The 19,092-nt window shown below is 49.1% G+C and overlaps 1 long non-coding RNA gene across 1 annotated transcript in view; it reads right to left on the bottom strand.

Annotated features, from left to right (window-relative positions):
- LOC120103127 (uncharacterized) overlaps positions 1-16,497 on the bottom strand; it is an 88,044-nt gene extending 71,547 nt beyond the window's left edge. The window contains exon 1 of the long non-coding RNA XR_015620487.1: positions 16,376-16,497. This is a non-coding gene — a long non-coding RNA (uncharacterized LOC120103127). The remainder of the gene's footprint in view (positions 1-16,375) is intronic.
- Positions 16,498-19,092: the final 2,595 nt, after the last annotated feature.

The following is a 19,092-nucleotide window of genomic DNA, read 5'->3' as shown; positions in this document are numbered from 1 at the left end:
TTCCCTTAGAGCTCTCCATGGTGCCAGAATGCAGGGACCTGGTGTTGCATAAAGCAGGGATACTAGCTCCTCACCAGGACCAGGACTAGAGAGAGAGACACTTGGGGACAGGCTGTGTAAAGAGTTCTGAGTGTCGTCCAGCTGTCAACCCCACACTTTGCATCTCTCTAGTCCCATTCTCGCCATCACTGTGGAAAAGTGTACACACGGACAGTGCTCAGAATGCTCAATCTTTGCCCATGTACAGACGACATGCCCATGCCTAGGGCAGCTGCTTGCCCCCACACACAGATGCCTACTAGATCAGATGGAAGAAAATACTAGAACGCTCTGCTAGGACCTGGGAAGGAGCATTGCTGAAGGAAACTAAGGTGCACACTGAACCCAAGTCTGTCTGTCTCCCAGCTCCAGCCTAGGTGTGAAGAAGGGAAGGGAGGTGCATAGTGGGTGAGGGAGAAGCAAAAAGGAATCATGGGAAGTCCCTGATTCTCAGCCCTTGGGCCCTGGGAGGCAGCTTTATGTTGTCTAGGATGCCTTCTCCTGTATGTTCCAGCCAATAAAACAGAGACATTTATTTTTCTTCCCAGTTACAGCCTCCTGCCCTCTGCCCTCAGCTGAAGTTGCACTGGGATCTATATCTCTAGAGAAACCCTCCGCTGAGCATGGGTCCTCAGCCCTTCCCACAGCCTATAAATGATGTCACTGTCTTCTTTCTTAGGTGAGTTTTTCCAGGAAGATGTTAGGGACCCAACATGGATAAGCAGACTCCAGTGTTTTGTTGGTTTTTTTTCCTGGCTCAAGTCCTAAAGGCTCTGGATCCTGGGGGAGACCTCAGCTCAACTTGCCTAGGGCTGGGTCAGCATGCCTCTGGGTCTGATGATCTCCACTTCGGTCTGTTAGGATTCCAGGCACGGTGCAGCAAGTCTCGACTCCTTGACTGAATTAGCCACTTACACAGGTGTCTGTCTGCCGGGTGACATGCTGCTGGAATTCCTAAAGGCCCCTGACTTATTCTAAAGGCATTTCCAAGCCAGATCCCAGACCTCACTAACCACACACGGACCAAAGCCTGAGAGTATCTACCTAGGATGTGGGGAAATAACAGGGGGCAGAACAGTGGAGGGAAGAGCTGGACATCCTCACTTCATCCCCTCCCCCACATCCCAGGCCATCCACCCTGTGGAGAGCCACAGAAGTAGGAGTGTGTGTGGTACCCCCGTGTTTCTGTTCACCCTCATGGACTGACAAACCACTCCAAGCTTAGAAGATTCATATCTACCCATCTCTTGAGAGTTGACTGGGCAGAGAATGACAGACTTGGCTGGGTGCCTCTTCTGCTTCACGCAGAAGCATCTGGGTACACAGCTGGGCCAGGCTGGGAGATTCCACTTTGTTTCTTCGTGTATCTCATGTTTTAAAGGGTGACAGAAGGGTTGGGGTTCACTCTCCATTTCTGTGAAGTTCCCACAAGTCATGATCTTTCCATGTGGTCACCGTAGGACATAGGGCGGTAGTCTGGTTTCTTACCTGGCAGCTCTGGGTCACAAAAGGAGAAGCTTCCAGACTTTCCTAAGGCTCAGCCTAGACCTGGCATTGCAACAGTGCTCTGTTCTTCTTTTTAAACTAAGTCACAAGCCAGCCCGGACTTCCCAGGAGGGAACCATCCAGGAGCAAGAGGACCAGGAAGGCAGAATTAGTAGGGTTCATCTTTGGAGTCACTCCACCAAGGAGGAAGAATGCTTTGATATGGCCTTAGGTTCCATTGGTGATTCAAACACACACACACACACACACACACACACGTGTTGGGACATGGCCAACCAGGCAGATATAAAACCCTAATGTGGCTTGAGATGTCTGTTGTACAAGTCAGGTGTGATGGTGCACACCTGAGATCCCAGCATCTGGGAAGCTAAGGGAGGAGGATCGTGCGTTTGATGGTAACTTGCCTTAACAGCTGAGAAGAAAGAGGAAGAGGAGGAGGAGGAAGGCAGAGGGGAGGTGGAAGGGAGAGGTGAAAGAAAAGGGACAAATAGGGAGGAAGGGGGAGAAAGGAAGAAGAAGGCAGGAAAGAAGTGACTTCCACTTCATAAGTTCAGAGTAGTGAGTGTGACGATTCCCACAATGGTGACAGGTTCTGGTTGGGATCCTCAATTTTTATTGTAACAATATGCCACCTGCTCTGTTAACTGTCAAAACATACAAATACCTGAGGGAAACCCCACTTGACAAGTTCTTTCCCAAGAACATAGCCTGGAGCCCACTACCACCCTCTTCTACATCAAAAACTCTCTCAGAGAAATGAAGTCTGTGACAAGACCCCTGACTTGTTTTGGGACCCCAAGCTGCCAGGTGAGAAGCCAGACTACTTCTTGTAGCTACCCTTGGGAAAACCCAGTCTGCTCCCTCAGAATCGGGACAGTGCCTGCAGGGTGGCTGCAGCCCACGCCTCTGCCTTCTCCATCTCTTGCCTCTGAGCCTTCATTTTCTACCGTTCTGCACCCTACTGTCTGTTGAGGTTGCTATAAGCCTTCCTTGGGAAGGGATGGAGAAGGAAGGGGTGGCCATGCAGACTGACTGAAGCAGTAGACTTGGTGTCCCTCTAACAGTAACCCAAAATCTGACACAGCTGCAGGAAGACCTGGTGACGTCATCTAGAGGTGACCCACTCAGCACTGGCACTTACTGAGTACCTGCTGTTTGCCTAACCGGTTCAAGGCTTTGAGGTCCCATCTGTGAACAAAGCAAGTTCTCTCCAGGAGGACAGAGGGTTGGAGAGGTCTGACTAGCAAGAACAAGATGGTTTCAACCAAAAACAAAAACAAAAACAAAAACAAAACAAAACAAAAAACCAAAAACAAAACAACAAAACAACAAAAAACAGAAGATGAAAGTGGTCAGGGGAGTGAGGGGATCTGCTGCCCTTTAACTTAGGGAACTGAAGGGAATATGGTTTACAGAATCGATGTTTGAATTAAAACTTGAAAGACAGGAGGGAAGCCTCTGAGGGGCTTCCAGGATTAAAAACAGTCTATGCAATGGGCAAGATGGTGTAAAGGGAGGCCTGCCATGCCAGGAATGGTTCTCAAAGGAACGACTCAGTGGTCTGCAAGATCACTGTATTTGTAGAAAACAATGTCCTTATTTTCTTTAAACTTTTTCTTGGATAAAACATTTGTATGCATTCGGGGTGTGCACCGTAGGACTTGGTGTATTTAAACACCGAGGATCAATTAGACTGTGCCCGGGCCTCATCTCACTGACCTGCGGGTTACTTCCAGCTGGTTTCCAGGGTGCATGTGGTACGCTCCCCTCACCGTTTCTGTACAGCCCGTCTCCAGAACTTGCCCCTTCTGGCCAATCAAAGCTCCATCCCCACAGGCGTGAGCTTGGGCGATGTTGAATTTCTGTGACTGGCTCGTTTCACTTGTAAGGTATTCCCCAACTTCACCCATGGTGCCAGAGAGAGAGAGAGAGAGAGAGAGAGAGAGAGAGAGAGAGAGAGAGAGAGAGAGAGGGAAGAAGGAGGAGGAGGAGGAGGAGGAGGAAGAGGAGGAAGGGAGGGAGGGAGGGAGGAAGGAAGGAAGGAAGGAAGGAAGGAAGGAAGGAAGGAAGGAAGGAAGGAAGGAAATGCCTATTCCCTTTTTGAGGCTGAATAGTATTCCAGAGAGAGACTCTAGCTCATGTTTTCTTTCTTCATTCACTTGCCAGTGAACACTTAGGTTGAGTCTGTGTTCGCTAAAGTGAACGTGGGAACACACAGAGCGATCTCTTCACTACTCAGTTCATTCCTTCGAGTATAGACTATAAATGGTATTGCTGGATAATGCCTCGGTTCTCTTTAATTTTTTTTTTCTGTAAGAGCAGTATCGATTAAACCCTTGTCAACGGCGGTCTCCAAGCATCCCCTTTCCTTCAGATCCTTCCTGACCTATTGTGTTTATCCTTTTAATAATGGCTGTTCTCACAGGGACACCCACCCCGTCGTGATGTTTATGAGCATATGATTGGTAAACATTTGAATATTAGAAGTGTAGGGTTTTCAGTTGGTTGCTGCTCAGGGTATCTCTTCAGCCCTGCTGCTGCTGTTTTAGCTGGATTGCCGGTTTGCTACTCATCTGTAGGAATCCCTTCTACACCGAATTCCAGCCCCTCATTGACGTGTGGTCTGCTTATCCCTTCTTCCTTAGATTGTTTTCTTTAGGCCGCTGACTGTTTCCCTTGCGGGGGAAGCTCTCTAGTTTGATGTGCGGTCCCTGTACCTACTTCCACTTTGGTTGTGCTTTTAAGGTTGAATCCAAAGAATTTTGGCCTAGAAAAGGGCAGGTAAGCTTCCCCATTGTCTTCTAGTAGCTTTCAGTCTTTAAACCACTTTGAATTAATTTTTGTATGTAGCAAAAGATAAGCTCCATCTTCAATCCTTGCCTGTGGGGATCATGTTTCCCCCGGCACTATTCATTGAAGGGTGCTTCTTCCCAACTTTACTTCCTGGCACCGTATGCATAAGTGACTGGATCAGTTTCTGAGCTCTCAGTTCCGTCCGTTGGTCTACCTATAGACGTTCACGCCTCTGTCAAGCTGTTTCACTCCTATGACTTTGCAGCATAGTTTGTAATCAGGAAGCACGATGCCTGCAACTTCGTCATTCAAGATTATTTGCGGGGTTGGGGATTTAGCTCAGTGGTAGAGCGCTTGCCTAGGAAGCACAAGGCCCTGGGTTCAGTCCCCAGCTCCGAAAAAAAGAACCAAAAAAAAAAAAAAGATTATTTGCATTGTTCAGTCTTTTGGGGTGTCATACACACAAAATTTGGAATTTTATGTGAATTTTTTTGTTATTCTTTGAAAAGTATCTTTGAAGGCTTTAAGAAGGATTGCATTGGATCCATAAATTGCTCGAATCTACAGCATTCTAAAGCTGCAATTCTCAATCTGGAGAGATAGCTGGACACGCAAAAGTGCAGGTGAACGCGTAAGGTCCAGAGTTCAGATCTCCAGCACCCACATCAATGCCAGGTGGGCACTACTCCTCAGGGTAAGGTAAGATGGCCACTGAGAATAGCCATATCCGAGAGCTCTGAGATTGATTGAGGGGCCAAGTGGATAAGTAATCAAAGTTGATTTCCTGCATCAACCCTAGACCTCCATGTGTACCCTCAAATGTGCAAATAGACATACACACATGCACACACGTGTGCACACACACTGATACTCTCTTTCAGACACACATACACACACATTCATTCATTCTGTCTGTTTCTATCTCTGTCTCTGTCTCTCTCTGTCTCTCTGTCTGTCTCTGTCTCTGTCTCTGTCTCTGTCTCTGTCTCTCTCTCTCTCTCTCTCTCACACACACACACACACACACACACACCCTGGACAAAATGATATGCAAGTACTGACGATCTTTCTGCTTGTGTTTCTTTCATTTCTCTCATCAGTGATTTGGAGTTTCAGTCATAGGTTTTTCTCTTAGTTTAATTTACTCCTAAGTATTTTGCTTGCTTTGTAGCTTTTCTGGTTTTTTTAGGTCCTTTTCAGACTCCTGTCTCTTTGTTGTATTCCTGAGTTGTCTGTGTTCTCTTGTAGCTCACTGAGATCCTTAAGGTCACCTTAGTTTCTTTTCCCGTTGCTGTGATAAAATGCCCTGACAAAAAGCAACGTAAGAGAAGGAAAGGTTTGTCTGGGCTCACAGTTCAAGGACAGTCTGTCAGGCAGGGAAGTCAAAGCAGCCGGAGCTTGAGTCAGCTGCAGAACATTACAACCCCAAGCCAGAAGCAAGGGCAATGAACACTCATGCTAAGTTCACTCGATTTCCTGCAGCATCCAGGACCCCAGTGTAGGAAATGGCTCTGCCCAGAGTGGGCAGCTCTTCCTACCTCAGTTAACACAATCAAGATAACCTCCCATAGGCATTCCCAGAGGCCTGTCTCCCAGATGATTCTAGATCCTGTCACATTGACAACAATAACTACCACAAAGGTGATCATTTGAGTTTTTCAGGTAATCCATAACTTCCTACTTCTTTAGGATCCACTACCGGAATTCATTTTGTTTCTTTGTCGGTACCTTAAGTCCCTGGTTGTTCATGATCCTGTGGCCGTGTATTCCTGTCTTCCCATTAGGAGCTGGCAACTCTTCCAGCTTTTATATTCTGCCTGGTGGGGTGGGGTGGAGGTCCTTCCCCTGTCAGCCAGCCTGAAGAATCTGGGTAAACCATCTGGTAATGCTTAGAGGTGGTGATCTCAGGTAGGCTGGTCTGCTGCTGGGTCAGCAAATCAGAGTCCTAGAGCCTACATCCAGAAAGACTGGTCTAGAGCCTAGGTTCTCAGAGATAAGCCTCAGGGGCTAGATGTGGGATCCATGTGGAAGAAGGAATTTATTAAGAATATGGGGTCATCCCTGCTGCTTGGGTTATAGGAATAGACTTTGACTCTGTCCACTAGGGATAGGCTGGGACTGAGGCAGACCTTGAGTATAGTCTGTGGAGATTGAACTAGACTACACCTGAATAAGCATGACATTTAGATCCATAGAAGTAGCCAGAAACCTGAATCGGTAGGGTCTGTCTGGAGGACAGATACACGGGTGCTGATCTAGCACGGACATGGAGCCTGAACCCACAGGGATGAGACTGGGTCTGAAACCTGAGTCTATGGCAACTGGTCATACATATACTGAGGCTTACTGGGCCAGGCCTAGACAACGGTTCCAGTAGAACATGTGCCAGTGTGAACGTACCTAGAATCTAGCTCTGTGCCTGCTTCTGCGGATATTAACCTTTAAACTGGGTTTTCTCCATGTGTTCTGGGACCTAGGTCTACAAGAGCCAGCCTAAAATTGAAGCAAGTCCAGAGTTACATGAGCCTTCCAGGCACCAGGGTCTACAGAGCGCACTGGTCACTGTGTCTGCTAGAATGTGGAGAACACAGTAGACAGCCCATATCCTTCAGGACTGGGCTGGAGCCTTGCCACAGGAGCAAACCTACAGCTATGTCTCCAAGAACCTGCCTGGCATTTGTAAAGGAAGTGAAAGCAGAACAGAATAAACTAAACTGTAGTAGCACCCTGCACCCAAAAGAAAAAAATATTAATGCATTGCTCTGTGGAACTTTTGTTTCAGTTGTACATAGAAGTGATCAACTGGAAAGACTACAAAATAAACTGCACAGTGCAAATTGTGGTTGGAATGGAAAACAGAGCCCACTATGTGGGAAACAGGAGGCAAAGCTGTGGCTGCCACAAGCAGTCTAAAACAATCATGAAAGACATACATGGTATGCACTCATTGATAAGTGGCTATTAGCCCAAATGCTTGAATTACCCTAGATGCCTAGAACAAATGAAACTCAAGACGGATGATCAAAATGTGAATGCTTCACTCCTTCTTTAAAAGGGGAACAAGAATACGGTATCCTTGGCAGGGAAGAGAGAGGCAAAGATTAAAACAGAGACAGAAGGAACACCTATTCAGAGCCTGCCCCACATGTGGCCCATACATATACAGCCACCCAATTAGACAAGATGGATGAAGCAAAGAAGTGCAGGCCGACAGGAGCCGGATGTAGATCGCTCCTGAGAGACACAGCCAGAATACAGCAAATACAGAGGCGAATGCCAGCAGCAAACCACTGAACTGAGAATAGGACCCCCCGTTGAAGGAATCAGAGAAAGGACTCGAAGAGCTTGAAGGAGCTCGAGACCCCTTATGAACAACAATGCCAAGCAACTAGAGCTTCCAGGGACTAAGCCACTACCCAAAGACTATACACGGACTGACCCTGGACTCTGACCTCATAGGTAGCAATGAATATCCTAGTAAGAGCACCAGTGGAAGGGGAAGCCCTGGGTCCTGCCAAGACTGAACCCCCAGTGAACTAGACTGTTGGGGGGAGGGCGGCAATGGGGGGAGGATGGGGAGGGGAACACCCATAAGGAAGGGGAGGGGGGAGGGGGATGTTTGCCCAGAAACCAGGAAAGGGAATAACACTCGAAATGTATATAAGAAATACTCAAGTTAATAAAAAAAAAAAAAGAAGCACTTGAAAAAAATGTAAATAAGATATACTCAAGTTAATAAAGAAAAAAAAAGGAAAAAAAAAAGAATCATGAAGCTAAGGGTGCTGGAAATGAAAAGGCCAGGAAGAGGGACTGAGCGACAACAGGAAGTGCCCATTCCGATGTCCTGGGAGCCAGGAAGAGAAGGCTACTGCTGCCGAGGATCCTGGGAGGAGGAAGGTGGTACAGTGTGATCCCTGTGATCATGACCTGGTGAACGGGTCAAAGCTTGAGGTCAAAGCTGACTCTCAAGGTTCAAAGCCAAGCAGAGAGAACAGAACTGAAACCACGGGGACTCCTGCAAGGTGTTTTGTCATGCAGTGAGCAAAGCAGATGAGGTGGACACTGGGGGAGTCCCAGGATCTCCTTAGGAGATGGAACTGAGCCCCTACACACAACTGATTCTGTCCTGTCATGTCCTGCTGGTCATCATAGTTCCAGAGGAATGGGAGGAACTGGGATTTTTTTTCTCCCTGTCCTGGGCATGGAACTCAGGTCCCTGTGTGTGTCAGGCAAGAGCTCTACTACAGAGATACCATCCAGAGCAACGACACTCCCCCCAACCTTCTTCCCAAGGATACAGAGTTAGGTATATTTTATAAAGAAATGGAAGGGGGTTGGGGATTTAGCTCAGTGGTAGAGCGCTTGCCTAGCAAGCTCAAGGTCCTGGGTTTGGTCCTCAGCTCCGGGAAAAAAAAAAGGAGAGAGAGAAATGGAAGGACAGATGATGGGAGAGAGTATGTTTTCCTTTACTAAGAGCCCATGCTGAGTCATCAGACAGGTCTTCCCAGCTGGACACATCTCTGAGACTCAGAAGCCCCATATGTAGAAACATGGATAATAATCTCAAGGATTGAGGTGGAGAACAAAGGAGATAACAGATAAGATGTGGCACGCAGTATTGGGTACAAAGAAAGTGCTTAACAAATACATTTGCTTGTCTCTTCCACCTCTGCCTTCTCTACACAATGGTGGAGAAGGAGGCTATTCCTTCTTAGCCTCCTCACCATTACCCAAGTCTGCTGGCTTCCTTGGGAATGCCATAACTTTGCTGCCTTGGTCCTCTCTGGTAGGAGAGTGTTGTATAACAATTTCCTCAGAGATACAACCTTTTATCTTGGAAGCTTAAGGTCTGGGCTAAGGTAGGTATCAAGATAGCTCACTGCCTATCCGTCTGTCTGTCTGTCCATTCACCACTATCTACCCATTCACCTATCTACCTCTATCCATCCATTCATGCTCTATGCAGTCATCTGTGCACCTGTCTATCCATAGATACACCACCAACCACTATCCTTCCATGCATCTACTCAACCGTTTATTCATTCATCTATCCATCAAGTATTCATCTGTCATCTATCAAACTGTGAGCTGCATTTAGAGCTGGTTGTAAGATCCCCAATGTGGGTGCTAGGAACTGAACCTGGATCCTCTACAAAGATCAACAAGTGCTCTTAATCACTAAGCCCTCTCTCCAGCCCAAGACAGTATTTCTTTATCTGTGACTCACAATGCCTTTTTGCGTAATAAAGATGTTCAAAAATGTACAGTGAATACATTAATGAAAAAGCATAGACATGCGGATGGATGGATGGATGGATGGATGGATGGATGGATGGGTGAGCAGTGAGCCTTCTTGGTGCTCACTTCCATCCAGACCTTAGACTTTCTCCCTCCCTGAGGCTACACACAACCTGGGCCATCGTTCAAGTGAGCAGTGACACAGCATAGTTCACCTGGGCTGGAGAGAAACCTCAGGAATTCAGAATGAAAATCCGGAGATCCTTTGGGGTCAAAGAAGCACCCAGGGAGAGCCTGGCTCCATGCAAACCTGCAAGGAGCTTCCGTGAGAGAAAATGATTTAATTATCAGAGTGTCACCAAACAAATTGTACGCCTCATTTTTGGGTACTTAATGCTTATGGTAATTAACATTACGGAGATTTTTCTTCTCTCTTCTATTTATATTTAGGTTAGCCATTCACAATAGAGCTAAAATTATTTCAACTAATTTTAGGTGCTCCCTCGCCATTGCCCCTCCACTGCTTCTCCATTGCTGCTCCCTAAATGCAATCTTTAACTTCAGAGACAGCCAAACACAGGACAAATTGGAATCAATGCTGCCTTTGTCTTCGCTAATAAGCGGCTGCCACGCAGAGAAATGCGGAACTGCTAATTGGCTGCTCTCAATGGGGGAAGAGACAATAGTGGGGAGGATGCTGGGGATTAATTATAAGTTTGCCTTCTGCTGGCCCTGGCTTGCAGTGCATCTAGACTGGGCCTCCAGATCCACCTTCAGAAACAAGGTATCACTCTGTCCTGCCCGGAGTTCTCCTGGGTTTAAAAATGCGACCTGGGCACAAAAAGGTCAAGGGAAGGGAAGGCGACCATGAACACTCACAGTGTGTGGAGGAAGAGGGAGGGGGCTCAGGGAGGTATACTCTAGGATGGGGATACTGTGCTCACATGCTCACGATTGAAGCCCTAAGAATGTGAGGAGACTAAGGTTCAGATAGGGACATGTAGGTAAGCCCAGCTCCTAAAGGAAGGTGCACACCCACGAAAGCAGCCAGGCACGAGGACCCCTCTGGGCCTGCACAGGACTCGAACTGCACTTGATCCAAGACTCACATCCTGAGATCTGCTGGAATAAGGCAATGGGCCAAGCCCACTGACGACGTCCAAAGACAACTAGTCCACGTCCCTGCCTGCTTGCCCCTGACCTTCACTATAGGCTGAGCCCGGAGCAGTATGATGACCCAGCGAGGCTAACACAGTTAATGCGGCCAGAGGGCACGGATTTTTGACTTAGGTCTACTGGGTGGAAAAACCTATGGCTTGAGTCTTCACTCCACACTGCTTAGCAGTCATATCTCATGTGGAGACAGAAAATGATGTCAGCGAAGGGTCTCTTTCTAGAACTCCATCTTAACACTGCCACCTTAAACGCTTCATCACTCTCCCCCTAGGCCCTGACCTTGGGGCTTAGGTGAGCAAAACAGAAAAACCAAACATTAAATGCTTGCAGCTAACGTCCTTTGGAAGAGAGAATTCCTGTGTTTTGAGATCGTAATGCTCTTGGGAATGGCCTCTTTTCCTTAGCACTTCTGAGTACGCACATCTATGTAGGACTGATTGATTCTTACAATTGGGCTATTAAAACCTAACTAGGCCGGTGTGAGTCACACATTCAAAAGAGGAGACGGTTTCAGTATGTGAGTGTGCTCTTTTTCTTTTTCTTTTTTTTTTTTTCAAGTTTCCTTTTGTGCTCAACTCAGAGAGGAATATTCAAAATTCAAGTAATGAGGTATTCATGGTGAGTCTCCCTCCTTGATGCCCAGGGTAAAAATAACATAAAATGTTAGCCCTCTCCCTGCTTTCCAGTGTACGCGCAGGCTGGCTCGTCCCATATGCTTACCTCTAAAATTTGAATACGGGTAAAATTTAGAGAAATTACCTCAATTCCTCGGTACATTTGCGGATCGATTAAGACAGGGCCCAGCTTTTTAAGTCGTCCCCAGCTTGTGGGAACCGCAGCCCACATCTGCCTGGCAAACAATGACCAGCTGTCAAGTTTAGGAACAGGCTTGGCAGCGTTTGCTCACCTCAGTAGCCAGTGCCACCCGCTGGGCCCTTCCTTCCCAGGCAGCCTTACCAACCTGCAGGGGCCAGGCCTCCTGCAGGGCATTAATGGTTCTGAAAAGCACTCGCTGCCTTGGGAGCCAAGCAGATCTGCCTGGGCATCCCCCAGTGCTGTCTCCTCCTGGTTAGGAGGCCCTGGTTAGGAGGCCCTGGGCGAATGATCTCACCTTCTTTGCTTTGGTCCCAGGATGGAAGCGGTAAGACACTAAGTAGCCCGAGTGTTGTGAGGAGGGACACAGTGTCCCCTCCCTATCTGCCTGGTAGGTACCCAGTGAGCTGTAGCTATACCTTCTGTTGTGTTTGTCCTTCAGAAGCCTCCAGACTGCCTAGGTCCCTAGGAAGGGAGGCTTGGAGAGCAGTCACTGTGCCTGGCTCCTCCCCTCCTTTCTGTCTTTGCCCCTATGGACCGCCCTGAGTAGCTACCTGACCTACACAACGCCTCAGAGCATCCCAGTCTCCAACAGTTCTGTTGAATGTGACTGAGGGAGTCTCTCCAGCTGTGTGTCCCTCCATGGAAGGTTCTCGAGGTGGTCCTCTGTTCATCAGGGACTGGGACACACACACACCCTTCCTCATTTGAGCTGATAGCAACTTAGCAGTCACCAGTCCCAGTACACTGCATGCCGCAAGGTTCCTACCTGCACATTGCACATACCTTTATAAATCAGGCGCATCTTATCCTACACGGGAACACCCATCTGTTTCCTGCCAAGAGTCCATAATATGTGTCCTTCCTTTCATCTAATTTCTCCAGGACTTACAGGATAGGGAAGGAGGTCCCAGAAAGACCTGGGAGTTTTAATGCCACCTCCTCCAAGAAACCCTCCAAGATTACACTAACATCATCTCTTTTCTTCTTAATTCTCCCTCTCCCTCTCCCTCTCCCTCTCCCTCTCCCTCTCCCTCTCCCTCTCCCTCTCCCTCTCCCTCTCCCTCTCCTTTTCCCTCTCCCATTGTAGGAATATTTTTCCACACCCCCTTTTGCGACACTCTAGCACCATTATGGCTGAGACAGAACTACTGTTGCTGTCTCTGACCCTGGCTCCCACAACTCTACTTGCTCCGTCTCTCCCACCTAAAGCACGCAATTCCACCCCAGAATGCAGAGGTCTCACTCACTGGCCTCAGGGTTGTGGAAAGTGTCCTGTTCCTTGTTTTCCTAAATTAACCTCTGAAGGGTGACCAGGCCATTGGGGACAAATTCTGAACTGATCTACAGCCCCGGGGACCTCCCTGGAGGAGATTTGAGCTGGTCCTGTTCTCATTCCCTCACGAGAGCTCTACCCTAGACAAGGAGAGCCCAGAGCCGATAGCTTAGGCACCCATGACCTGACAATGAAATGGCCTCATACATGAGAACACACCAGGAGCTGATGGGATGGGGCCTACATACAAAGACAGAGACTAGTCAGTCGGACAAGTTCCAGATCCTGGAAGGAGTGCACTGGAGAGAGAGATAGGAACAGAGACAGAATAAGTAACCTGAAGACCCTTGAGCAAGGCCCTGTTCTCAGGACCTTAGCCTCCCGCAGAAAGCTAATGGCGTTAAGTAGGCAGCTTTGGAGGTCCCTTGTAGTGAGCCTTCCTGAAGGGTGGACCTGCATGGATGAGGAGATCTGATATCCCCTACTTCCCATCCCCCACTCAGGCAACCCAATAACCTTGAAGGTATCTCCAGGAGCTGGCTAGGGAAGACAGAGAGACCCAGTCTGCTTCGCTTGCACAGAGCGAGCGCAGGTGTGCCAGATTCCAAGGGAGCAGGCAGTGAAGTTATGCTGGCTTCTCTTGGCTTCACAGAAGACCCCGATGCTGAATAAGAAAACAGCCAAGGGCCTGAGCTTGCCCTCGGATCCCCCTGAGGGTCATATGCAGCTCTTCCCTCTCTGGGGCCATGGGTGCGTGACTTAGCTCTCCTGTCTGCCTCCTGTCTTGTGGTGCTAGGAGCTGGTCCCCGAGCCACAGGAAGAGCAAGCCAGCTCCACAGGGGATGCCCCAGCCAGGTGTGCAGGGCTGTGCTAAGCAGCCTGCCAGCCCGACAGATGGCAGAGCAGAATTGCCATCCATCACCACTGTAAGTGGCCAACTCTCTCCCAGTGTCCCAGACAAATGACTCCTCTCCTGCCTCCTCCCATCCCCATCCATCCACCGCTCCTGCCAGGCAGCCGGGTGGAGCTGGTTACTGAGTGTGTAGACTGTGGGGGAAGGGAGAGCAAAGCACCACGTGGAGGTATATCTGTCATCAGAGAGCCAGTCGCTAGCACCGTGGAGGGGAGGAGACATCACATGAGGGTACCAGTCCCACAGAAGTGTGTGTGTGTGTGTGTGTGCACGTGTGCACGTGTGAATGCCATCTACCCACTAAGAGCACCACACAGGAAGAGATGTGATCTGACCTTTCATCCCGGTCAGTCATGGCTTCAGTTCTTGAGAACAGCCACTCAAGGCTCCTGGGAGAGTTTGATATCTCCACTGTGTCCCTTTATGCACCTTATAAGGCACAGGACTGATTACAGCCCTATCAAGTGTCAGTCAAACAGCAGGTCACACGTCAGCCCTCTTGGCCCTGAGTCAGAATATCCTAACACTGCAGGTCTGGTCATCCCACGAGCCCTAGCTCAGACAAGTGTCAGGCAATTGAGAACCCACTTGATGTCAAGACATTCAAGCCAGTGAACTGACTGGGTAACTAGAGGCTCCACACTGTAATTCTGTCCCAGTGACAAGGGCAGTTCTAAGATCCCTGCTGAGTATGACCTGGAATACTGCATCTCAGCTCTCCTGCTTCTCAACTCTGGTGATTGACTTAATTCTGTCAGAGCCTCCATTTGTCTCCTCTGAAAAGTGGAGCTAGGTAGCCCACTCCTGCAGGACTTGTGCCGTGCCAGGCCCTCCCAGAGATGTGACATGAGGACCATTATAAGTGCCTCAGATAAACCCCAGACATTGCAGGATAGCTGGGCCAGCAGACAGTTGAGGGGAGAGGACCGTAGCCCTCCCCCAACCCCATCTCCCCACCTCACCCCATTACAGGAGCAGGGAGCAGAACACAAGGAGCTTATAGTAGTTGAAATGAAAATGGTCCCCATAGGCTCATAGGGATAGGAGGCGTGGTCTATTAGGAGGAAGCATGTTAATGAAAATGGCTCCCATAGGCTAGTAGGGATAGGAGGCGTGGTCTACTAGGAGGAAGCATGTTAATGAAAATGGCTCCCATAGGCTCATAGGGATAGGAGGCGTGGTCTATTAGGAGGAAGCATGTTAATGAAAATGGCTCCCATAGGCTAGTAGGGATAGGAGGCGTGGTCTACTAGGAGGAAGCATGTTGAGATCTCAGAAGCTCAACCTAGACCCAGTGGCTCACTCTTCCTTCCTGCTACCTGAGGATCTAGATGTAGAACTCTCCGCCCTTCTCCAGCACCATGTCTGCCTCTGTGGCACCATGCTTCCTGCCATAATGGACTACATCTCTGAACTGTAAGCCAGCCCCCAATGAAATGTTTTCCTTTATGAGAGCTGCGTGGTCATGGTGTCTCTTCACAGCAATAGACATCCTAACTAAGGCAGGGGTCAAGTCTATGATGGCTCCAAAAGGAAGAGTTCATGCATTTCAACATCACTGGAGCCTACCAGCACTACCACCACCATGCACCACCATTTTTCCCTTCCTTCCTTCCTCCCTCACCTCCCTTCCCTTCTCCCTCTCTCTAATTCTGGGGACCAAATTCTGGCCTCATTCATTATATAAGAGAATGCTCTACTACTGAGCTCAACCTCCACCCCAAGACAGTCACTTAATTACAATAGACCTAATATTTCGTTCCTCCTTTCAAATGCCAGGGACCCAAGAACAAAATGTGGAGGGACCTGAACTGTCCGTTCCTGTGACTGTGAGCTCTCAGACACCCATACGTCCTTCTAAGCCCAGATCTTCTCCACCTCCTAGGTGCAGACCTTCTCAGACTCCCGCCTTACACACGCTTTCCCCCTGTACTCCTGTCCTATGAAATCCCGTTCTCTCTCACTGGCTGTCCCAGGCAGCTGTACCTCTCATTTCCACCCCCAAGAGATTAACTCGATGCCTAAGACACATAGAAAATGAGTGAATTCATTCCTTCATTACTTCAATTATCTTTAAAGTCCTATAAGCCAGAAGAGTTATACAACAGGTTACCAAAAAATGACCTCAGTTAAGCTGTATCCACAGAGCTCTGGTAGGAAGAGCAATGGAGATGAGAGACGTGCTCTTATTCTGTATTGCTTGAGAAGAAAACCAGATGGTAGAAACCGGAGAGGAAATAGAGTCTTAAAAAACCAGGAGTCGTGAAAGCATTCAAGGCTAGAGAGAGGAGCTTCAGAGTCCCTAAGCAGAGGGGCAGAGGGAACTTGATACCTCCTCTCTCTAGGGCCCCTTCACAACTCCGCCATCCTCCCCAGCCCAGGGCATCCTGGCTGCCCCACTATGTCCCATCCAATGGAGACAACAGACCTCTTAGGCCCCAGGGAAGGCCTGAAGCAGCAGGTAGAGTCTCCAGGCCTACACGGATGACTGCTGGACCAAGAAGTCACCTGGACCCACAGGCAGGCCACGTGATGTTTGGCAGGTTCAAGCAACAGGCTGGTTCAAGCAATTAGACATCCCTAAACAAATCTACTCCGGCTTTACATTTTAAGCTGCTTACTTCAGGGAATAAACAGTAACTTGTGGTCTCCGGGTTGATGCAGCGTCTGATTTTTCTCACACCTTTGGGAGCAGGTGAGACGAGCTTGCTCACACAACTCATTCATTCCCAGGGTTCCTAGCCACACATGCACCAGTAACGCATCACAATGAGGTTAGAGGCAGACACTCCTTCATCAGCCCCAATCTGCTTTCTCTGGATCCAGCCATCCAAGAAGAAGCCTCGCCCAAGCAGTCACCTCCAGTGAGGTCTTAGAAAAAAGCCAGGCTTCCTCTGTAATTTCCTCTTGGACTCCCACCGCCCCCTCCCCTCCTCCCCGGCTAATTACAGGAAGAATTGTTATGCTAATTATCATTACTCACTTCTGTGCACAGAGTGTGGGGTCTAAATTTAGACCCCTGCTGCTGGGGGCTGAGGATTCACACGGTGCTGAGAAAGATCCTCTTTAGAAATGGAGGTTTTAGGGCACAGGCTGCAGAAGAGTAAATGGGAGGAGAGCTGAGGTCACAGCCCATGGCCCTGCATGTCCCATCTTCTGGTCTCTGGGAAGTGTTGCCTTGCAATAGAAGGCTTACCTGGTGGGCTTTCTCTAAAGGGACAAAAATCCATGGGTTTTGGGCTGTATACCCAGACTTGTGGTGATGAGACCCTATGGGAAAGAGGCTCCTTGTTGGGTCCAACTTCATGGACCAGAAGTTCAGCGTCCTCAGGAAAGTTACTTTACCTGTCGAGTCTGTGTTTTAACAGAGTCTGGACCAAGGTACTAGATTCACAGGGCTGCTGGATGGTCCCATGAGAAACAGCTGGAGCTGGTGTCCAGACACCTGGGATGGTAGCTATGAGAGGAAGGAAGGACTTTACTTTAGTCTGAGAGGAAGGATGGTTCATCTGGTGAGTAAGGAACTTAAAGTTCAGAACTGGCTCGGACAAGAGGGTCTTATAGGACTAGGAGCTGTCTGGTTGAAGCTGCCTCATGGTCACCACTGTTTCTATGTCCCGACAAAGTTGCAAGGGGAAGGTAGATGTCTACTCCTTAGGCTCACTATGGTCTTCATTGAGTCCAAGGCTACTAGGGGAAGATCACCCTGTCTGCTACCTCCCCAGCTCATCACCTGCCACCCAGATGCCTGAGCTCCTCCAGGCCATGCCTTTCCCTGTCATAGATGGCAGAATAAGTGGTCTGAGACCCAAATTTTGTTCCCTAATATCTCCTCACCAGCACACAGCAGTCGCTGGAAGGAGGAGACCCCGTCAGATAAGAGTCTGAGGAGTGTGAAGGCCAAATCCAGACCAAGACCTGCACCTAGTCTCAGATCCTAAGTTGTAAACTCTACCCTGTCAGCTCCATACTCCAGTTAGGAAGAGCCCCTGGGGCTTTCCATCTGTCATCTGAGCCCCCACAAGGAGGATCTGAATCTCAGGGTCAGCCAGGTAAGGAGTGCCATCCCATTGTGCAGGGCCATGAGCTCCAGACATATGGGGTCTATAGGGAAGCTCAGAGCTCCAAGAGCAAGGACAGGAGTTCATGCCCTGCTTAGATCTCCTAGCTGCCCTCCTCAAGCTCAAGGCCTCTCTCAGCCCCAACAGCTTTGACTTAAGACAGAAGGAGCTGAGAGTGTCCAGTAATGGGGCACATGACTAGTGTGCTCCAGGCCCTGGGGACAAGCCCACTCAGCCCCGCTGTCATGGAGCAAAGCAACACCACATAGGCACATAGCAAACAGAACTATTCCTGCAGAACAAGATGGGGACACAGATGAAACCAGACAGCTCTCTCAGTGCCTCAAACGAGCTTAATTGATCATTGAGCTGCTATTATCCCAGGGCACATAGAGGTGACACAGGCAGATCTGGCTAGGTCTGGCTGTGTGGGAAGGAGCTATATCTCAGGCTCTTCTCCCAGGAAAACCAATGTCCAGAGACCCATCCTCCATCCTCTTTCTCATCCTACAGCCTGTGATCAAGGTCCTCATCACATACGTCACACATTTCCACATCTAGGCTCAGAACTTGCTCCCAAAGCGCCACCTCTGGCCTAGCTCTCTCTCCAAGTTTCCACCAGACACCCAACTTCCACCCAACGCCCTCACAGGCACCCTGTCTAGACCACCCCACTCACTGTCTACACTGACCCAGCAGTCTGTAGTCTGAATCCACTGTCCTTGAATATGCACCTCTAATTCACCATTTCTTGAAGGAGGCCAGTGTGTCCCCACAGCCAACCGGAGCCCCATCCCCCACAGCCAGCAGAGCCCAACCAGACCCTCCGGGACACATCTTGACTCATTCAGCCAGGCTTCAAGTTAGTAGCTAAGTGCTCTCAATCCTGTCTTGGATCAAGACCCTGCTCCCTGGCCCTGATCCAAGCGACAACTTGCCAACAACTGTCCACAAAGAAGTGCGCATCTTGAGGACGGTTTGTCCTGAAGCTCCAGGGAGAGGACGAAGGAAGCAGGAACTGGAAGGACCACACAGAAGAGGTTTACACTGCACTCACGGAGCCTTCCAGTGCCCCCTCTGCCTTCAGCCTTCCCAGTATCTGCACCTACTGCCATGTAGGAGGCAGAACAGGAGCCCCAGTGTCACCACACCCTGACCTCTGGCAAGGGACCCTGCAAATATTAGTAAGTTCAATCTGCACCCTATCTCTAAGCTAGGATAGTCATCTGGGAACGTAGTCATCTGGGGATGTAGGGAGTGGACAGCTCATGACAAAG

This window comes from Rattus norvegicus, chromosome 5 (genome assembly GCF_021556685.1).
Source record: "Rattus norvegicus strain SHRSP/BbbUtx chromosome 5, alternate assembly SHRSP_T2T, whole genome shotgun sequence".
In the NCBI taxonomy this organism is placed as follows: domain Eukaryota; kingdom Metazoa; phylum Chordata; class Mammalia; order Rodentia; family Muridae; genus Rattus; species Rattus norvegicus.
The sequence above is the reverse complement of the archived record's forward strand: the minus strand, read 5'-3'. Positions and strand labels throughout refer to the sequence as shown.